Raw genomic sequence first — 20,573 nt, forward strand, 5'->3', positions numbered from 1 at the left:
TAATATTTCAGGAGTTTCAGACTAGTTTGTGGAATAATCTCTCATTTTCAGCTACACAATGTGAAATGTTTTTTCTTCCTTCTTTTATTCCAGTTGTCTCATACATTTCTGCTCTATACACAGAGCAGGTTTGCCACAGTGAGTATACTTACTGTGGCTTTCGGGAAGGCATCCATTATAATAAATTTGCCAATTTTTTTCCCAAACACACAGGCAAAAGCTGTATAAGGAAATACTCCCCTGCTCCTCGGGTTTTGTGAGAAGGCCTGTGTGTTTCTAATGTGTGGAGGTGTAGCTGCCAGTTTTTTATACCAGTTTATCTTTAATGGGAGAACATCACATTTAGTCCTGTGTTTGTGGGAAAGTTCAGTAAAGTCCTGCAAATTGCAAAAAATATAATTTAGACGTTCAGAATTGAATTACTCAAACTCAATAATATGCTTTTAAAACTTGATTTGGATTTCGCCACCTTGAAAGACCTCACAGTAAGAGAGCAAATGACTGCATTGGGTCAAACTTAGGTGAAAGTATGAATTTTAGATTTTACTTAATATACACTTCACAAGCAAATGCCTTTAGTTGCATTGGTTCTATGCACTGAGGTTAACCATGTGACATTAACTTGTCTGCCACTTTGGATAAGACAATCATGGTGACAATGTAGGATCAAGTAAAGCCCCACTCACATAGGCTTAAAGAACAGTACATTATCATCTGGTAACCACCGATCATGAGGGAAAAATGAGTATTCCTTGACCGGTTGCTGGAGGTTGATGGCAGTTGCTGGAACAATGTTTGGGGTCGAGGGATACACATTTTTCCCTAGGTACATTTGGGTCACAAGGGGAAAATGGCAGTCACTGACCATTCTCTGGCAAAAAAACCCCTTCGTGATTGCTTTGGTTGCTACCATATTGCTGCAGTCACCCGCAGTTTGCACTGAAGCACTGGACTTGTCTACAAACACAGTCCAGCTACTCTCCAAGGTGTAGTGAAACTGCAAACAGCGCAGCACAAATGGGAAACGAGGACTATTTGCCTTCAAAGTAAAGGTGCTTTTTTGAAAGCTGCTGGCTGCAGCTCAGAGGCACAGCTTTTACTTTGAAGGTGAACCTTCTCATTTCTGGTTTGTGCTTCACTTTCTTAAGTTTTACTACCACTGAGCCAGTAGTGAGTGTTTGCAGACAAATGTGAAAAACTACAGGGAACTGCGAGTAATCAAAGCAATCACTAGGAGGTTTCTAGTGCGGCACCTTCTTAATAACCAATTTCACCCAGTGACAGCCAGAAACCTCTGCCAACCAGCGAGGAAATACACATTTTTCCCTAGCAGTGGTTGTGTCAATCTGGCAAATAAATCTCGTGCATTTAAAGTTTCACTTTCCAAGTCTGGGTGTGCTTGTATTGTCCTTTTGTCATCTATTGTCAGGTTTAAGTTTGGTGGTGAGAGGACCCAAGTGCAGGATTTAGAGGCAGGTGAGGCAAATAACAGAAGAGCTTTTATTGACCAAGAAACACAAAGTCCAAGGGAGATAAACTAAACTGGCAACTAGCAATGAAGCACGAGAAACCATACAACAAGAGTTTAAAAAAGAACAGTATTTCAAATCACAAGAAACATGGGGAACATAAATGGATAATTTGACGAGGGGAAAAACAAGATTATAAATATACACGGGGTGATTTGGGAATGAGACACAGATGAAATAAGTTAAATTAGTGTTGGGTAAGCAATAAAGGAGGAAGAAGAGGGGGAAAGTAAAACTAGAACAACACACATGAGAAACTAACTTTCAAAGTAAAACAGAAAGTTACTAAGAGACAAATTAAGACTGAGACAACATAAAGACTAACACTAAACGCAGAAACTGCACTAAAAACCAACCAAACTAACAGGGACCAAAACAGAACAACTACAGAGAAAAACTGTGACAACTATACAGTGAATCAGCTCTTCTGAAATACTGTTTGAAACCTCCTCTAGTGTGTAGTGCACACCAAACTGTGGGGCAGCTGCTGTGTGAAAATCTAATGGTTATGACATTAATTCGCAATCCGCGTATTAGAATAATTGTACAGATACAGCTGCAGTCCCCATGTCATGTGTGGACAAAATATTTTGTACTGAAAAGAGATTAAATATTTTTCATTGTAGTGGAGAAATATGTCACTTATAATGTGTAGGACCCACTTATCAAAAAAAAAAAAAAAAAAAGCAAAGTTGTGGTGTCCCTGACCTCACTGTGGTACAAAATATTCCCTGGTTGTTTATGTAACAGAGAAAATAAAGAATATCCACTCCATAATTGTCACTGTTACAACCAAAGATTGTCTAAAATGTACCAACAGCTGTCTCCACTTATTCTCCTGTGAGTCTTCTGTGGGTGAGTGAGAGGACAGACATCTTGTGATCATGGCAAAAAGTGTAGCTGAAAGTTTGTCATAAAGGCAGTTTTGAACACTTTGACAGGTCTTTAAAGTCTACGTCTCTCTGTGGCTAGAATACTCAATACTTTGTAGATAATTAAGAATATGGTCTCAAAACTTTAAAGGTGTGTAGATGAGATCAGCTTCTGCAAATGGGTGTGGCTGGACCATGAGAACCTAATAAGGGCTGCACAGACAATGAGAGGACAAGGCACTGTTGCCTCTCTTCCCATCTTCATGCCCTGTTACACATTCTTTGTAATTTGCAATTTAATTGAAACACTCTGTTATCTGTTACATAAACACACAATATTTTCAAAGATGGGTGTGGTCCGAGAACTCAGTGGCATAGAGCCATGGTCTATGTACCGAAAGTACTCAGTCTCAGATACATTGAATACTTCAGCTGAAGTCATTTTAATGGTCTGGAGTCAGAGATATGAATGACCTGCACTTTAATTTTAATTTCAACTGTGTGTGATCAACACCTTATTATATTGACTCTGTTGGTTTCTAAGAGCTAAACTGCATAAGATGCAATGCTGCCTGTTTATAGCACCCACTGATGTAAGTAGCTCATCCGGTTTATGATCCATCACAATTCACAGGTTATTGTAATGTGTGAAGAACAGAAATAAGTTATGAGTTGTGTTATCATTGGTTGCCTGTATTGCACAAAGTAAGAAGAATGAAAATACAAGACAAATTAATCTAATTTTACTAAAATCTGACTAATACCCTAGAATACCCTAGGAAGAGTGGAATAAATGAAAAGTGCTTGTAAAGCAATAACTATGGCCTTGACCTTTAAAAGGAGCAGGGATTCCTGTGAACTATGGAGGAAAAGATGGACAATGGATGCCTCACTATCACTGAAGCTCACCAGACCTTAAAATTATATTTATAACTATTTTTAACCAATTACTTGGTTAATCATTACTTAACATGATCGCTGATGGAAACCTTTCCTTGAACTTTAAAGAGAAATGAAAGAGAATGAGAATAAAACTATGAACTGAAATAAACATGCAACAGCCTGGCTGGGAGTAAAGGAAAGAATGCAGCACAATAATCATTTCTCGTATTTTAAGATGAGAAGACAAAATTATACCTGAAATTAAATTTTAACTGCCCACTCTTAACAAGACCATATCACTGTTTTATGCTGCCCACTTCCACTCAGACCTGAAAACTTCATTAGTCTCTCTGTGTGTAACTGTCAGCTGTATTTAATTTCCGGTTCACATACATGATGTGAGAGGAGGGACCACAGGGACACTGAATTAGATTAATTAAACAAGAGAGGGATAAAAATAAACCCCATAACACAATCTTTTCTGTGTCCATGCATGCCTGCGCGTAAGAGAGAGAGAGAGAGAGAGACATGGGAAAGAGATGAAAGCAATGCAAACCGATGAGTGACACTAAAGCTGCAGCGACACGCACACCTGTTAGCTGCGATTTCAGGACAACACGAGAGGGCAGGATGTCCTCCTCTACCTACATCAGTGCATCACTAACCTTTTAACCGCAAGTCTCTATGCCTCCCACCATTTGTCTGTTTTTCATCATCCCCACCCCCTCATCTGTGCGGTTTGCTACACTTGAACAGCAAACGGAGCCAAACAACAACAACAGCCGGGCCGCAGTTAAGACCCCCCAGGACACGATCGTAATCGGGCCACACTGGCCAGTGTTTGACCCCAGGGGCCTGCCTCTCTAAATGAGTTGAAATAACAAATCCAGCCTCTTTGCTGACCCTCCTTGTCTTGAATCCGATAAGAATTTGAGCCTTAGAGTCCTATATGAGAGGAGAAGATGACTAGGAACCATAACATGGTTTTAATTAGCGAGGCACTTAAAGTAGACTGTGTTCTTTATGGCTTTGGGCCTCAAATTACTCCTAGATTATTGCTCTGTTAATGTCTATATGTTTCATCCAGGTTTTGGCACAGAAACAACATTCAGTGTCACATGATCTGTGGTGCTGAAGAGATGGATTTTTTTCATATTGGGTGTCACTGAGAAGGAGCACATATTTCTCCTTAAAGTATATATATAACACATTTTTTTCAAATTACAAAAAACTGTAAAACCCATGGCAATAACTTTATTTATTATTTGTTTGGCAAAACATTTTCAACAACAGCTTATGGCTGGGCCAGTATGGACCACAAATCCACAACAGCAAATCTGACTGCATTTGACGTGGTTATAATGACAGAGAACTTTCACAGACCTGCAGCTCTCGAGCAGCCACATTTTCCACAAGGTTCACCAGCGAGCCACTTATTTTGTTTGAGGTAATGAGATATGATTTTAAAAGTCAGAAAATCTAAAACACAGAGTTTTAAAGATGAAGTTACAGTTGTGGGTTTGTATTCGTGAGCCAACACCTTCCTCATTACAGTCAGCTGAACCAGCTGAAACACACATACTTATTTATTACTGCTTTAATGCTAATGAGAGATATTAAATCATGTTTTCTCACTTATAATAATAATAATAATAATAATACATGGAGATCAGCACTGAAGGGCTCTGTTGGATTCTGGCAAGAAAACAACCAGCTCCTCAGTGTTGGCCTCCTCATCTCATTACATTTATTTATCAAAGATATATTTCAGTTTTCAAGTCAATAGAGCTGTGAATGCTTGTTTGCTGTCACACTGTAACACTTTAACTTCAGGCAAATAGCATGGGCCCCTGGATTCCACTGTGCTATATGTTTCTAATCATTCAGAAATGGCATTTTGTGTCATAATATGCCACTTATGCTACTTTCCCACCGGAGCCGGAGCAAGTTCCCGTGCCGATCCCAAGGAACCGGCGAAACGATTAAGAATGGGCCCGCGTTCCCACCGCGTTTCTGTGAACTGCTCCTTTACGTATGAGCGTGGGCGGGTCCTCGTATGGACACGGAAGCCGAAGCGCACAAACGTGGGAGAACACGCTCCCCTTTCTTGTGCTGCAAATACGTTTTACTGCGTTCTACTACAGCATGTGTGCAGCACAGAGGTAAACACAGACAGCGATTAGAGCAAGACGACAAGTACGCACTTTGTGTCCTTTTATCTGTGATATGAACTGATACAAAGCAGCAAGTTCAGCCTTAGAGCCCAACCTAATTCACAGCCGTGAAAATCGCTTCGCTTTTATCATGTAATACACATGTAATATGGTAGAAAACTTGATGTTGAGACAGCAGAGTCACGCCCCTCTGCCGCTTTCGGCACGCGTTCCTGGTTCCAGGCCAGCTAGTTTGCACGAAGCTGAAGTTAGTTTCCGATTGCAGCTTCCGATTCAGGAAATGGCTAAAGGGCCATTCCACTTAATTTTTCGCTACCTTCAGCATCTTTAATCTGCTCTAGTTAAAAATCTACAACACCTACACACTTCAAACCTGGATTAGATTATTCTGCACTAATAGTAGAGTATTTAAAACCAAGTGTGTGATTTGTGAAACCTTGATCTGATTTGTGAAACTTAAATAAATGCACATTTCAGCACTTTTTATGCATCTGTATCACACTAGAACTGCCCCAGCTCCAAATCTACAACACCTACACACTTCAAACCTGGACTAGATTATTCTAAACTGATAGTAGAATAATTTAAACCAAATGTGTGATTTGTGAAACCTTTATCTGATTTGTGAAACTTCAATAAAGGGCGATTTCAGCACCTTTTTTTGCATCTGGATCACATTAGAACTGCCCCAGCTCCAAAACTACAACACCTACACACTTCAAACCTGGATTATATTATTCTCAACTCATAGTAGAGTATTTAAAACCATGTGTGTGATTTGTGATTTTACATTTTTGGATGTAACGCAGGCATTCATAAATGCACTGAAAAAAAACCAGAGCACTAACGAGGGCTGAGGCAGTGGAACAAATTGAACATGGCCAAGTGGAGGAGAGGTAAGAGAATTAAAATGACTGAAGCAATATGACAATCCAAAAATAATCATGTATAAAAAACAGAAAAGGAATTCAAGTGATTCATAACTTAATGCCTTTTTTGCAGTGAGAGAGGAGAGCTTCTCATGCAACTACGAGCAGAAATACAGAGACGATCAAATCATTAAACTCAAAGGAAAGCTCTGAATAAAAGTGTTTACAAATTTGAAGTTTGGCATGTTTATGGTTTTAACTAGGACTTGTCATACTAACACACACTTGCCTATTTTGACTTTTCTTTTCATTGTGCTCTAATTATTTAGCCAGTACAATAGAATAATCTAGTCCAGGTTTGAAGTGTGTAGGCGTTGTAGTTTTGGAGCTGGAGCAGTTCTAATGTGATCCAGACGGAAAAAAGGTGCTGAAATCGCCCTTTATTGAAGTTTCACAAATCAGATAAAGGTTTCACAAATCACACACATGGTTTAAAGTATTCTGCTATCAGTTTAGTATAATCTAATCCAGGTTTGAAGTGTGTAGGTGTTGTAGTTTTGGAGCTGGAGCAGTTCTAATGTGATCCAGACGGAAAAAAGGTGCTGAAATGGCCCTTTATTGAAGTTTCACAAATCAGATAAAGGTTTCACAAATCACACACTTGGTTTAAAGTATTCTGCTATCAGTTTAGTATAATCTAATCCAGGTTTGAAGTGTGTAGGTGTTGTAGTTGCGGAGCTTGATCAGTTCTAGTGTGATACAGATGCAAAAAAGGTGCTGAAATCGCCCTTTACTGAAGTTTCACAAATCAGATAAAGGTTTCACAAATCACACACTTGGTTTTAATTATTCTGCTATCAGTTTAGTATAATCTAATCCAGGTTTGAAATGTGTAGGTGTTGTATTTTTGGAGCTGGAGCAGTTCTAGTGTGATCCAGATGCAAAAAGGTGCTGAAATCGCCCTTTATTGAAGTTTCACAAATCAGATAAAGGTTTCACAAATCACACACTTGGTTTTAAATACTCTGCTATTAGTGCAGAATAATCTAATCCAGGTTTGAAATGTGTAAGTGTTGTAGTTTTGGAGCTGGAGCAGTTCTAGTGTGATCCAGACGGAAAAAAGTTGCTGAAATTGCCTTTTGTTGAAGTTTCACAAATCAGATAAAGGTTTCACAAATCACACACATGGTTTTAAATACTCTACTATTAGTTGAGAATAATCTAGTCCAGGTTTGAAGTGTGTAGGTGTTGTAGTTTTGGAGTTTGATCAGTTCTAGTGTGATCCAGATGCAAAAAAGGTGCTGAAATCGCCCTTTATTGAAGTTTCACAAATCACACACATGGTTTTAAATACTCTATTATTAGTTGAGAATAATCTAGTCCAGGTTTGAAGTGTGTAGGTGTTGTAGATTTTTAACTAGAGCAGATTAAAGATGCTGAAGGTAGCGAAAAATTAAGTGGAATGGCCCATTAGCCATTTCCCGAATTGGAAGCTGCAATCGGAAACCAACTTCAGCTTTGTCTAGTTTGCGGGCCGGAATTGAACCCATTTTTCGGCCGAGCACTGAGTGCTTTGGCAGTGGAAAACCCGCCTAACGGTTCAAATTACGGCACAGGCTCCCTGTTAGTGGGAAAGAGTCCAAATAAAGTGTAATGTATTCAGCATATGGTTTGGGCTAACAGCACTTTTAGTTAGGCACAAAAGAAATCCCAGATTAGAGCTAGACTGTTTTTTTTTATCTTTAGTTTGTGACATAAGCTACAAAATTCAGCTTTATCTGAATGACACAGTGCGTATACCTGCTGAAGTTCAAACTGAGTATCAGAATGGGGAAGAAAGGTGATTTAAGCGTCTCTGAATGTGGCACAGTTGTTGGTGACAGACAGATTTGTCTGAGTATTTCAGAAACTGCTGATCTACTGGGATTTTCCCACACTACCATCTCTAGTGTTTACAGAGAATGGTCTGAAAAAGAGAAAATATCCAGTGAGTGGCGGTTCTCTGTGTGAAATTGCCTTGTTGATGTCAGTGGTCAGCTTAGACTTCTTTTAGCTTATAGGAACACCCAACAAAACTTGTCAAACCATGAAGCAGATGAAGTACAGCAGCAGAAAACCACACCAGGTGCCACTGCTGTCAGCTGAGAACAGGAAACTGAGGCTACAATTCGCACAGGCTCATCAAACCTGGAGAACAGAACCCTGGAAAAACGTTGCCTGATCTGATGAGTATCAATTTTTGCTGTGATATTCAGCTGGTAGGGTCAGAATTTGGCTTAAAGCATGGATCCATCCTGGCGGTGCTGCTGTAAAGGAGTGAGGAATTTCTTGATACATTTTGGGCCCCTTAGAGCCAACTGAACATGGTTTCAGTCCCACAGCCTACCTGAGCGTGGTTGGGGACCATGTCCACTTAAATAATCTCAAACTGGTTTCTTCAACCTTTGGGATGTCTGTGAGTGTTTATTGTATAAATAGTGTTCCTTGTGTCCTCCTCTTCCTGTTGGTGTTCAGCATCTTTACTTCAGTAAAGGTTGTGTTACCAAAATAAAAAACAAACATCACATTAAATAGCAAAAGCAGAGTAATTTGATATAACTAAACTGTAATAAAGATATGCATTAATACAGTAACCACACTTCAGCTGTACAGATTACAGTGGCTACACTGCCTCTCACGAGCATCCACACAGCAGCAGCTATGACTCACCATTTGTCCTTCAAATGCCCCTACTCCCACCAGAGCCACACACACACACACACACACACACACACACACACACACACACACACACACACACACACACACACACACACACACACACACACACACACCATTACTGGAAATACACACAGACACACTCAAAACATGACCTCACACATCTTCCACTGTGTTCTGTGATGCAGTTAGTGCTGCATCAGGACCAAAGCTGATGAAAAATAGATGTGTTAAAAAGAGCAACAGAGAGGAAGGGAGCAAGAGAGGTGAACGAGTGCAAGAGAGATGGGATGAGGAAAACTATGACTAATATTTTGCTCCTGCTCACCTTCTCCACCATGCTGAAAACAACAGGAAGGGAAAGGTTATTTGCTAATGCTACAGAACTTGTTCAAAGCTTAAAGCAATGATGGCTTCACTTTTTCCCCCTTTCAGGTGCAACAACTGAAATAGTAGCATGCCATAATCATATATATGTGGTCTAATTTACACTTGTTTACTTTAAGCCATTGTCTCCATTAGTGTCATCACAAGTTGAACCTGTTTGAGTCACGGGATGCTTGAGTGTGAAGACCCAAATGCAAGATGCGAAGGCAGGCAGACAGAGGTGAACAAAAGGCAAGCCGTTTATTAACTGGCTGCTGAAATCCACAAGACAAACAGTTCAAAAACAAACAGAAAACAAAAGAACAACAGGGACTCCAAAAACACGAGTCCAAAAAAAGGAATGACAGTTCAGAAAGCCTGCCAGGCCATGGGGCGGGACCTGGAGAAAGAGAGTCCAGCAATGGAGGCGAAGCAACTCAGGGGGACAGCCGGGTAGACAGCAGTGGGGATGGAACAACTCAGGGGGGCCACCGAATGGGCAGCGACGAGACGGAGCAGTTCCCTCAGAAACCCTCAGAAACCCTCAGAAACCCTCAGACTCCGACTCAGGCAGCTTGGAACTCACGGGCTCTGGCTCAGGACTCTCAGGCTCAGGTGGAGCAGGACCCACTGGCTCAGGCGGAGACTGTTCAGCAGGGTGATCAGGGCCCTCTGGGTTGAGCTGGACAAGCTTTCCAGTACATGATGCAGGAACAAACCACAGTGACTGGGCTGGCCAGGGCAAAGGCAGGCAGAGAGGACCCTGCACCAACAGACACGGGTGTAGAAGCAGTCTCCGACTGGAGTCCAGCTGCATAGGTTCCACAGGTTTCTTAAGATTCACAAGTAGCACCGGATACTCTCTCTCGCTCTCTCTCTCTCCTCCAACACCTTTGGACTGCTCAGCAGGGCACACCATCTCCTCATATGACTGGGGCGCAGGCAGCTCTAGCAGCATACTCAAGCTGCACAACCTGAGTACACTGAGTATAATAGGAGATATGCCCATGCAAGGCACACAGCCATCTCTCCTGAGGACTGGGGCTGCGCAGGGGTCACAGTCCCCTCAGAAGACTGATGATGCTCCACAGGGTTCGCCAATCCCACTGAAGACTGGAGCAGATCAGCAGGGATCATAGTCTCCTCAGAAGGCCGTGGCTGCACAGAACCCATTGCTGACTCTGGAGGCTAAAGCTGAGACTGGAGTCTGGGCCCCCTCACCCTGGAATCAAATGCAGGAGCAGCCTAACCCCACTTTGGAAGCAAGGATAGATGCAGGGTGCTCAGTCTCTGCGGAGGCCCCAGGTGGAGCAACAGTCTCTGTAGGGGCCTGCACACATGCATCATAAACAGTGTCTGGGGGCATAAAAACTGTTTCAGGTTGAACTAACTTAGGAACATTTACTGACTTGGACAAAGCTGGCTGAGTAACAGAACACGTAGTATCTGACAGGAACACACAAGGAATTTACTCTGAATAAGGAACACTTATATAAGCATTAAACAAATCAGGAATCTATAGAAGATTTACAAAAAACAAAGCTGAAAGTTGAAATTTTGAGTCTTTTGGCAAACCAGGACCATTTGTACAGTTTGGTGCCTGTGAAAGGATGGTAAAAGAACTGTTCTACTCTACACGAGCACTTTATCTTTCACACGCACTCATACAAGCACTTTCTACATCTAAGTGCTTTCTATCTAACATTCACACACAATATCACACTCTGATGAGTGCAACTCAGGGCTCACTATCTTGTCCAAGGATACTTTGTCAAGTGGACGGGAGAAGCCAGGGATCAAATCGCCAACCTTTCAATTAGCAGACAATTTGCTCTCCCTCCTGAGCCACAGACACCCCAAATGATCATGTCTGTGTAATTTAAACATAACTGCTTGGTTATACAAACAGAAGACTCTTTTGGGGCTACTTCCACCCATTTTGTTTCAACAAATAGACAAAGTAACATACAGCAAAATGGAGAAACCTACTGTATGTCCACACTCGGTTTCACACTGTGCAGAGTATGAGCTTTAAGGTGTGTGGAAAGATAAAAAGATGACTTATGAAGCTGCAAAAGAAGAAACCAAAGGGAAGGCTGGTGAGCAAATCCAAAAATGCTTGAAGAGTGCCAAATAAAGGACACTGTTAGAAGAGTAACCATGTTATCTGAAACTCCCAAAATCAGCCAGATTCACTGGTTCATGCTGGTTGGATAGGTGTGGCCATATAAAGCAATTATGCTTTAATCAGATTATGTATAAGATCATAACCTAATTATGCAAGGTTGTGTATGCTTATTAATATGATGTAATGTATAAATAATACTTGTGTTTCTTAAGCCAAAAATAAAATAAAAATATTTCTGTTTCTTGAGGTGTTCCAGTCTTCTTTGTTATCTTTACTTCACATGAAGACTCAAAAACTGGTGAAATGATGCTGAAAGGCTGCACATGTTTGGGATGCTGATGTGGGAGAGTTGGCCCAATCATAATGATTGATTACGACAGAGCAGCTATAACAGTCCCTGTGGGACGGTGGACAAGACAAGTCTGGCAGGTCAGACCTAGATATTCAATAATGTATTATCACCACAAGACAACAGCTCTCAGTGGACAAAACCTCCTCCCAACATCTCCAGTTAAAGGAGAACAGAAAAGGATTGTAACTTGTAAAGTGAATAAAAGAATTTTTCAATTTCTGTTGACGCAATTCCAAATGAAATATCAATAACAGAATGGCAAACATAGCCAATAACTGATTAGGTCCACGTCTAGTTTTCTTTGCTTGAACAAATCATGTTATAATGGTTACAGGCAGTGTCATTGTAAGTGCAACGCCTTGCTGGTCCATCCTCAGGGGGGTCATGACCTAGTGTACTCTTAGTACTAGTCTCAAACCTCGATAAATGGGAGGTTTGTGTCAGGAAGGGCAATCAGTGCCAAATTAAACATGTGGATCCATCTACTGTGATGGAAGATCAGGGAACAGCCGAAAGTACCTTCTTCTATAGTACTGGTGTCTAAAATTACTGAAAAATTCACAGTTTGAAGACATGTATTGGTTGTGATCAACTTGATTAATGTGTATTGTTCTTCAGTGTGAAAAATAAAGTTTTCCAGTATCTATAAGAAATAACAAAGAAATAATCATATTTTTAGTAGGAGAAACTTTTCTTTCTGGGCTTTCTGTTGTGTTGCATGAGTGCAACACAACTGCCATCCGAATATTGCGTAATTAAGCTGGGAGAAAAGAAGTGGAAATACTGCACAGACGCTGGAAAAACAAAAACAACAAAGAAAAACAAACAATGCAGGAAAAAAAAAAGTCATTATGTAATATTTTGATGCCATTTTGGTATTTGGTATTGTCTCATGGATTCATCATTTGACAAAATTGGTGATGGGAGGAGAGGAACAAAAGAGCACTGGTTTTTCACATCCTCAAACACCCACGTCAGTTTTTATTGAATTGGCAGTGTATCTGAGAGATGGGCCATAGAAAGCTGGCTGAGTGACAGACCAATTAGAAGAAAGATACTTCCTGTTTATCCTCAACGAGAGCATGGGAAAAAAAAAACTTTCTAAATTTGATTTCCCTTTTAGAAAAACAGGGAATGTTCATTGTTTTAGTTGTCTGCTTGGAGTGCGTAGAGTTTAACTGCTGGGTGCATCTATATTATAATGAAGTAATATTATAGACTCACTTCACTTCATTACGCACACTTTTCAAAGACTTGTTAACACAAATATCTAATCAGTGCAATCACATTACAGCACCTCAGCAGGTCAAGATGACCTGCTGAGGTTCAAACTTCACACTTTCAAGAAAGGTGGTTTAAGTGACTTTGAATGTGGCATGGTTATTGGTGCCTTATGGGCTGGTATGAGTATTTCAGAAACTGCTGATCTACTGGGATTTTCCCACACAACCATCTCTAGAGTTTACAGATAATTGTCTGACAAAGAGAAAATATCCAGTAAGCAGCAGTTCATTGAGCAAAAATGCCTTGCTGATGCCAGAGGTCAGAGGAGACTGCTTTGAGCCAAAAAGAAGGCAACAGTAAATCTAATAACCACATGTTATAACCAAGGTATGTACAAGAGTGTCTCTGAATGCACAACACATCAATGTTGATAGTAGATGAAGCCACAGCAGCAGAAGACCACACCAGGTGCCACTCCTGTTAGCTAAGAACAGGAAACTGAGGCTACAATTCACACAGGCTCACCAAAATTGGACAGAAGATTGTAAAAAATGTTGCCTGGTCTAACAAGTCTTGATTTCTGCTGTGATATTTGGATGGTAGGGTCAGAGTTTGGCGTAAACAACATGAAAGCATGGATCCATCCTGCCTTGTATCAACAGTTCAGGCTGCTGCTGGTATAATGGTGTGGGGGGTATTTTTTGGCACACTTTAGACCCCTCAGTACAAACTGAACACCACAGCTTACCCGAGCACTGCTGCTGATGATGCCCACCCCTTTATGATCACATTATACCATCTTCTGATGGCTGCTTCCAGCAGGATAACGCACAGTGTCACAAAACTCAAATCATCTCAAACTGGTTTCTTGAACATGACGGTGAGTTCACTGTACTCGTTTGCCTCCACAGTCAGCAACTACAGCAACTATGTGATGCTATCATGTCAATATGGACCAAAATCTCTGATAAATGTTTCCAGCATCTTGTTGAATCTGTGCCACAAAGAATTAAAATAGTTCTTAATATGAATACGAACACCTTTATTAGTCCCACAATGGGGAATTTACGGACATTAAAGACATTAGGAAATTCAAGTTTGTACATTTCAGAATACAAAAAAGTGCCATTACACCATAAATGTACATTTCTCAATGGAAACCAACCTCATGATTATATTGCATACTGCTGTCTTTTATACTTTTTTTTACATCTTTGTAAAGACAGATAACTGGACTTTTTTTGGTAAAAGGGTTTGATTTAGTACTGTTTTGTACATTTGTACACTTATTAAATCCCCTAGACTTGCTGCTCTAAATCTATTTACTGAATTATTTAGTGCCTTCAGATTACCACAGGGTAAACATATTACTCCTTGGTGGGCATTAGTAAACATTTGTCAGTGGTGAGATATTTAATATTTTCTGTTTCAGTTTATAGCTGGTAGAAAATGCAGGTAAACTCTTAAGTGGTCTTGAGCAATAGTTCTCCAGGTTTTCTGAAGATCTTTCAAAGTTTTCTGACATTGGCTGATGAACACTATATGAAAGTCATGTCCTTAAGAAATAATTAAAAAATCCTGACAGACGCATCTGGCCCTTCACTTGATCCATCTACTATTCACTGAAGCCTCATCAGAAACGGTCTCAATGGGTAGGGTGGCTGTCAAGAAGCCATTCTTAAGGAAAGGAAACAGGAAGAAAAGGCTGAGGTATGCCAAATTACACAAAAACTGGACCAAAATTTAGTGGCACCAGGTCTTACAAGAGGAATGCAATGTCTTGACAGAGAACAGAACAAAAGGCAGCCAAGAAGAGCTTTTGAATGTCCTTCAAGCAGCCTGGAGAAATATTCCTGAAGACTACTTAAAGAAGTGACAAGAAAGCTGCCTAAGAGAGTTCAGGCTGCGTTGAAGAATAAAGGTGGTCATACCAAATATTGACTTGGAAGCTCAGAATTGTACAAACTGTTTTTCCTTTATATTCTGTATTTCATTGTATAGAAAGAAATGTAACAAGTATGTTTTTAAAATGCTGAAGGAAACCAACACACGCATGCAAACTCTGCACAGAAAGGCCCCAAACATCCAGGAGGTTTAAACCCAGAACCTTCTTGGTGTGAGAAGACAGTGCTAACCAATGCTGCCCACCTGTGTACTGATCCAAAATAAAACTTAGACGCTCATATTTTTTTGTATAAACTCTATATGTTAAGTGCAATGAAATGTTCTTGTGTGGTGGCCGTCGTTTTCCTACTTCATATTAAGTCGATAAATCTGCTGAATGAAGCAGGTAGATGTAACTGCAGAGTGGAAAATAAATCAATGTTCATTCATATTTTTACTTTGTCCTGTGATAGCAGGAGGTTCCATACCTCCACTTTCAACACCTACATTAACAAACACTCTTTGCCACCTGAGCCCATTTTCATTCAACCTCTGTCATCAGTGTCCTTTTAAAATCAGGCCAAAGGGAGGACTGAGAAAACAATCGGCTGATTCATCTGCCTTTGTGTCACACTGGCAGGCCCCCTGTAACTCTCTCTTTCTCAAACTTTTCTCTTCTTGTGTTCTACACCCGTCCCCTCTTTTCTTTGCTCACCCAAAATACTTTTCCACCCCCTCCTCTGGTGCACACAGGGGCTCCTCACTTGTCCCCATGCCGACCCATCCTCAATGGATCTTCTGTCTGATCTCTTCTGCCCCCCCCCCCCCCCCCCCCCCCTGCCCCAATCTCTCTTTCTCTGTCTGTTAAACAGGATAATCAGAGCCAGAGCAGCGTCTGATCAGCCACAGCTCATTATACAGGAACGTACAAGCCTCAATCAGCACACATTACATTACATAACATGATGTTGGATCACTGGAGTCACCTGCCGCTGCCATTGTAATGGGAGGTGGACCCGATTTGTGATTCAGGTCTCATGTCCAGGTGGGTACTTGTAGTGCATTTGCTATTGTTAATCTCAGAGTCTGTGTGGATGAGATTTAATGCAATAAGAATTTACATTTGCAACACTAACATTGTGTTGACAGACATTTCCCATCTAACTCCAATCAAACTGGGCTGCAAAAAAAAGGAAGCTGAAGAAAACGCATGCACTGTGATACACCCTCTCCTGTTATACCATATCAAATCTCTATCTCTGCCTGCTGATGCATTCAAGATCAGATTAACACCACTAGGAAAGTTTTATTTACTGATCTTATAGCATTCATACATCTCATTTGATGAGAAGAAGACACAATGTGACATATCTCACCTGTTGGTTTACCAGTAATAACATTGTTAATCCTTGTGTTGCAATTGTAAACTCAGGAGGATCCTCACCAAAACACTGCAGTCCAAGTTTAAAGTTTGGTGGAGGGGGATTATGGTGCGGGGTTGTTTTTCTGGAACTCTTAATGCTTCAGCATACTAAAACATTTTGAACAATTTCATGCTCCCAACTTTGAGGCAACAGTTTGGGGATGGCCCCTTCCTGTTCCAACATGACTCCGCAACAGTGCAGAAAGCAAAGTCCATAAAGACATGAATGAGTGAGTTTAGTGTGGAAGAGTCCTGACCTCAACCCAATAGAACACCTTTGGGATGAATTAGAGCAGAGACTGTGAGCCAGGCCTTCTTGCCCAACATCACTGTCTGACCACACAAATGCACTTCTGGAAGAATGGTCAAAAATTCCCATAAACACATTCCTAAACCTTGTGGAAAGCCTTCCCAGAAGACTTGAAGCTGTTATTGCGGCAAAGGGTGGGCTAACATCACATTTAACCCCATGGATTAAGAATGGGATGTCACTCAAGTTCACATGCGTGTGAAGGCAGACGAGTGAATACTTTTAGTAATATAGAGTATATATAATTATAGAAGCTTTTCAGATCAGAGCTGAAAATGTTTTCAAGAAACTCAAACAAGTGAAGTTTGCCTTTGAATATCATTTCATCTGGATTCATGAGAATCCTCACAGTACCATCACATTAAAGTTGAGCTGTAATAACATTTGGCCCATCTGTTCAGTTCAGTTTGCCTCAAAAAATTTCTGTTACAATTTCCAGTTCATACCATCAGCCTCACAGATCACAGTTTACCTTTTGCTTCACTTTGTGGTGCTGTAGGAAGAGACAACCTTCCCTGCAGAGATCTAATGTTCATGAACATCTTGGCCCAGGTGCTGACCCCTGGAAACTTTTACTGGCATAAGAGGATTGCTCTAATATATTAATCATAAATTCAGGTTTAACATTTTGGGGAGTTTTTCAAAAGACAAACTTACATATTGTGCAGCAGATAAATCTAATATTTGCAGATTCTATATCTGGAAGAAGCTTCTGAGGAGAGATTTTTTAAGATTACTTGTTTGCTATATTAAGTATAAAAGCATTATAGAGAGACATAACCAAACACACACACATTGAAAGAAAGGACTGTGGTGCCATCTAAAAACTAGGATTCCCGTATCTCACTTAAACTGAATTACACAGGCCAAACTAAGGCATACACATAATCCCTCACCTGATTTATCTTCCTGGTTGAAATGCACACATGAGCCTCAAAGGTCACACAGTATGTAATGTAAATAGCAGCAAAGCTAGCGGCGGTGGGTGAAAGAAAAACATTTTTGCGCTAAAAGCAAAATGTCTCAGAAACACCTACACGAATTACAAGCATAATGTGATCATTTTGATAACACTTGTGAGGCCGAGGAGGCAAAGAAGTATGAGCAAGGCGGGCTGTGGCGGTGGTGGAGAGGGAAACATTTTTAAAATTCCTCTGTGGAGTGAGGAGGATATTTATTGACTGTATATCAAGCACGAAGGCTCCAACCGCTCCAACCAGGAAAGCACACACATGCTTCCCCCTCTCGCCCCAAAATACAACATATTATACAAGCGTACATGAAAATGAACCCTTAAAGATTACATGTCGTGTTTCACACCGATGTTTATTCGAAATAAATGGATTTAAAATATCTGTTTTCTCTGTAAGTGATGTGCATCACTTACTGAGAAAACAGCAGTTTTCCTGTTGCTCCTTCCCTTTGCTGAGATAGTTCAAGAATAAAACATACTTTAAAGCCACAGTCAAGGTCATGGTTGTCCTCTGTGCTGGACAACAGGCATACCAGGTTCTGCTTGCAGCAGCTCAGTTGTTCTTTTTCAAAAATGATTATAAAGTAACAGATTAGAGAATGAAGAAAACTGAAAAACCCCAAGTTGGGACACTGCGTAAAATGTAAATAAGAACAGAATGCAATCATTTGCAGAGCTCATAAACCCATATTTTATTCACAACAGAACAAAGGAAACATATCAAATTGAGAACATTTTAAGAAATGTTTGGTTTTGATGGCAACATGTCTCAAAAAAGTTTGGACAAGGAAACAAAGGCTGAAAAAGTAAGTGGTATCATAAAGAAACAGCTGGAGGAACATTTAGCAACTAATTACGTTAATTGGCAACGGGTCAGTAACATGATTGGGTATGAAAAGAGCATCTTAGAGAGGCAGAGTTTCTCAGAAGTAAAGTTGGGCAGAGTTTCACCAATCTGTAAAAAACTGCATCTACAATTTGTGGAACAAATTCAGAATAATGTTCCTCAATGTAAACTTTGATTATCATCTACAGCACATAATTTTATCAAAATTTATCAAAAGAAATCTTTGTGCACAGGGGACAAGGCTGAGAATCCATATTGGATGCCTGTGATCTTCAGGTCCTCAGGAGGTACTGCATTAAAAACAGGCACGATTCTGTCATGGAAATCACTGCATGGGCTCAAGAACACTTCCAGAAATCACTGTCTGTGAACACGGGCCACTGTGCCATCCACAACTGCAGATTAAAGCTCTATCATGCAAAGAAGAACATATGTGAATATGACCCAGAAATGCCACAATTTACTCTGGGCCAAAGCTCATTTAAACTCTAATCAGACAAATTGAAAATTTAAATTCTTTTTGGAAAACATGGATGCTACATCCTCTGGATTATAGGGGAGAGGGACCATGTGGCTTGTTACCAGTTCTCAGTTCAATAGCCTGCATCTCTGATGGTATATGGGTGCATTTGTGCCTATGGAATTGGCAGCTTGCACATCTGGAAAGACTCCATCAGTGCTGAAAGGTATATACAGGTTTTAGAGCAACATCTGCTCCCATTCAGATGAAGTGTTTTTCAGGCCTTGCATATTTAAGCAAGACAATACTAAACCACATACTGTATCTATTACAACAGCCTAGCTTCATAGCTTAAGAGTCTGGATGCTTAATTGGCCTGTCTGCAGTCTAGACCTGTTTGACACGTGTTGCTGCCAATAAATTCAAAATAAACTAATATTTTTCATGAAACAGTAAAATGTCTCAGTTTAAACATTAGATTTGTTTTCTATGTTCTATTGTGAAACAAATATGTGTTTATGAGATTTGTAAATCATTGCGTTCTGTTTTTATTTACATTTTAATCAGCATCCCAATTTTTTGGGGATTGGGGTTGTATATAAAGTATCTACATCTGGCATTTCTGCCATTTCAGCAGAAGTGCTGTCAGCATCTTGTAGCATCATCTAGCTCATCATTATTTCCTGTGTTCAAAATAATCAGTTTAATTGTGAAATTTACTGTGCCTGGCCTCACAACAGAACCAACATAAAATTCACTGATAATCAAATCAGTGAATTTTATGGTGCCTTGCAAAGACCCTTCAGCTCATCATGTTAAAGTGGCAGTCCACTCAAAAATCAAATGTATTTTAACACTGTTTATCCATCTAAATTGTTTTGGTGTGAGTTGTGCAGCTTTGAAGATATTGGGTGTGGAAATGTCTGCAGTCTCTTTTTTCCCTTTTACCGAACCACACCCACTAAACGAAGCACTGCACAAGAAAACATCCATTCACCCATGACGAGTGGCTCGTGTTTAGGACAGCGTGACTGGGATGGCGCCCCCCTCGGCTGAGCTGCAATGTCAGCTTGCTGCAGGTGAGAGGAAAAAATATGTAGATTTCATTTTTGTCGGCGGTAAAAGATCTCTTTAAAGATCCCCGATTCTGCTAGGATTTAGGACAAAAGATCTGTTCTACAAATTTTTATGCATTTCTACAAATAAAATAACATGTGATACTGGCTGATAATTACTGATGTGGAATTAATAAACAATATGAGTGGAAATATGTTGTCAGTGGCAGAGATGAAGATCAGGAGTCGTAAACTTCTTCACCTGTGACGGTTGGAATCACAGAGGATAATAGATATACTTAAACCACACTGGCAGCTTTGAAATATTTCATATCACAAATTCCAAAGTTACTTGGAAATACAAGTGAAAACACTGCAACCATGATGACACCTGCGATAAGAGCTCGAGGCCAAGACATCCAACCGCCACACAGACGTTCTTTGGAAATAAACAAGAAGGAATGACTGTGATTAAAATCTTGACAAAACTCTGCTTTCAGGGACTGA

The 20,573-nt window shown here is 40.3% G+C and overlaps 1 protein-coding gene across 2 annotated transcripts in view; it reads right to left on the reverse strand.

The window, feature by feature from the left end:
- akap12b (A kinase (PRKA) anchor protein 12b) overlaps positions 1 to 20,573 on the reverse strand; it is a 53,158-nt gene that overhangs the window by 30,755 nt on the left and 1,830 nt on the right. The gene's annotated exons all lie outside the window — the stretch shown is intronic.

The sequence above is a fragment of the Archocentrus centrarchus genome, chromosome 24 (assembly GCF_007364275.1).
Source record: "Archocentrus centrarchus isolate MPI-CPG fArcCen1 chromosome 24, fArcCen1, whole genome shotgun sequence".
Taxonomy (NCBI): Eukaryota; Metazoa; Chordata; class Actinopteri; order Cichliformes; family Cichlidae; genus Archocentrus; species Archocentrus centrarchus.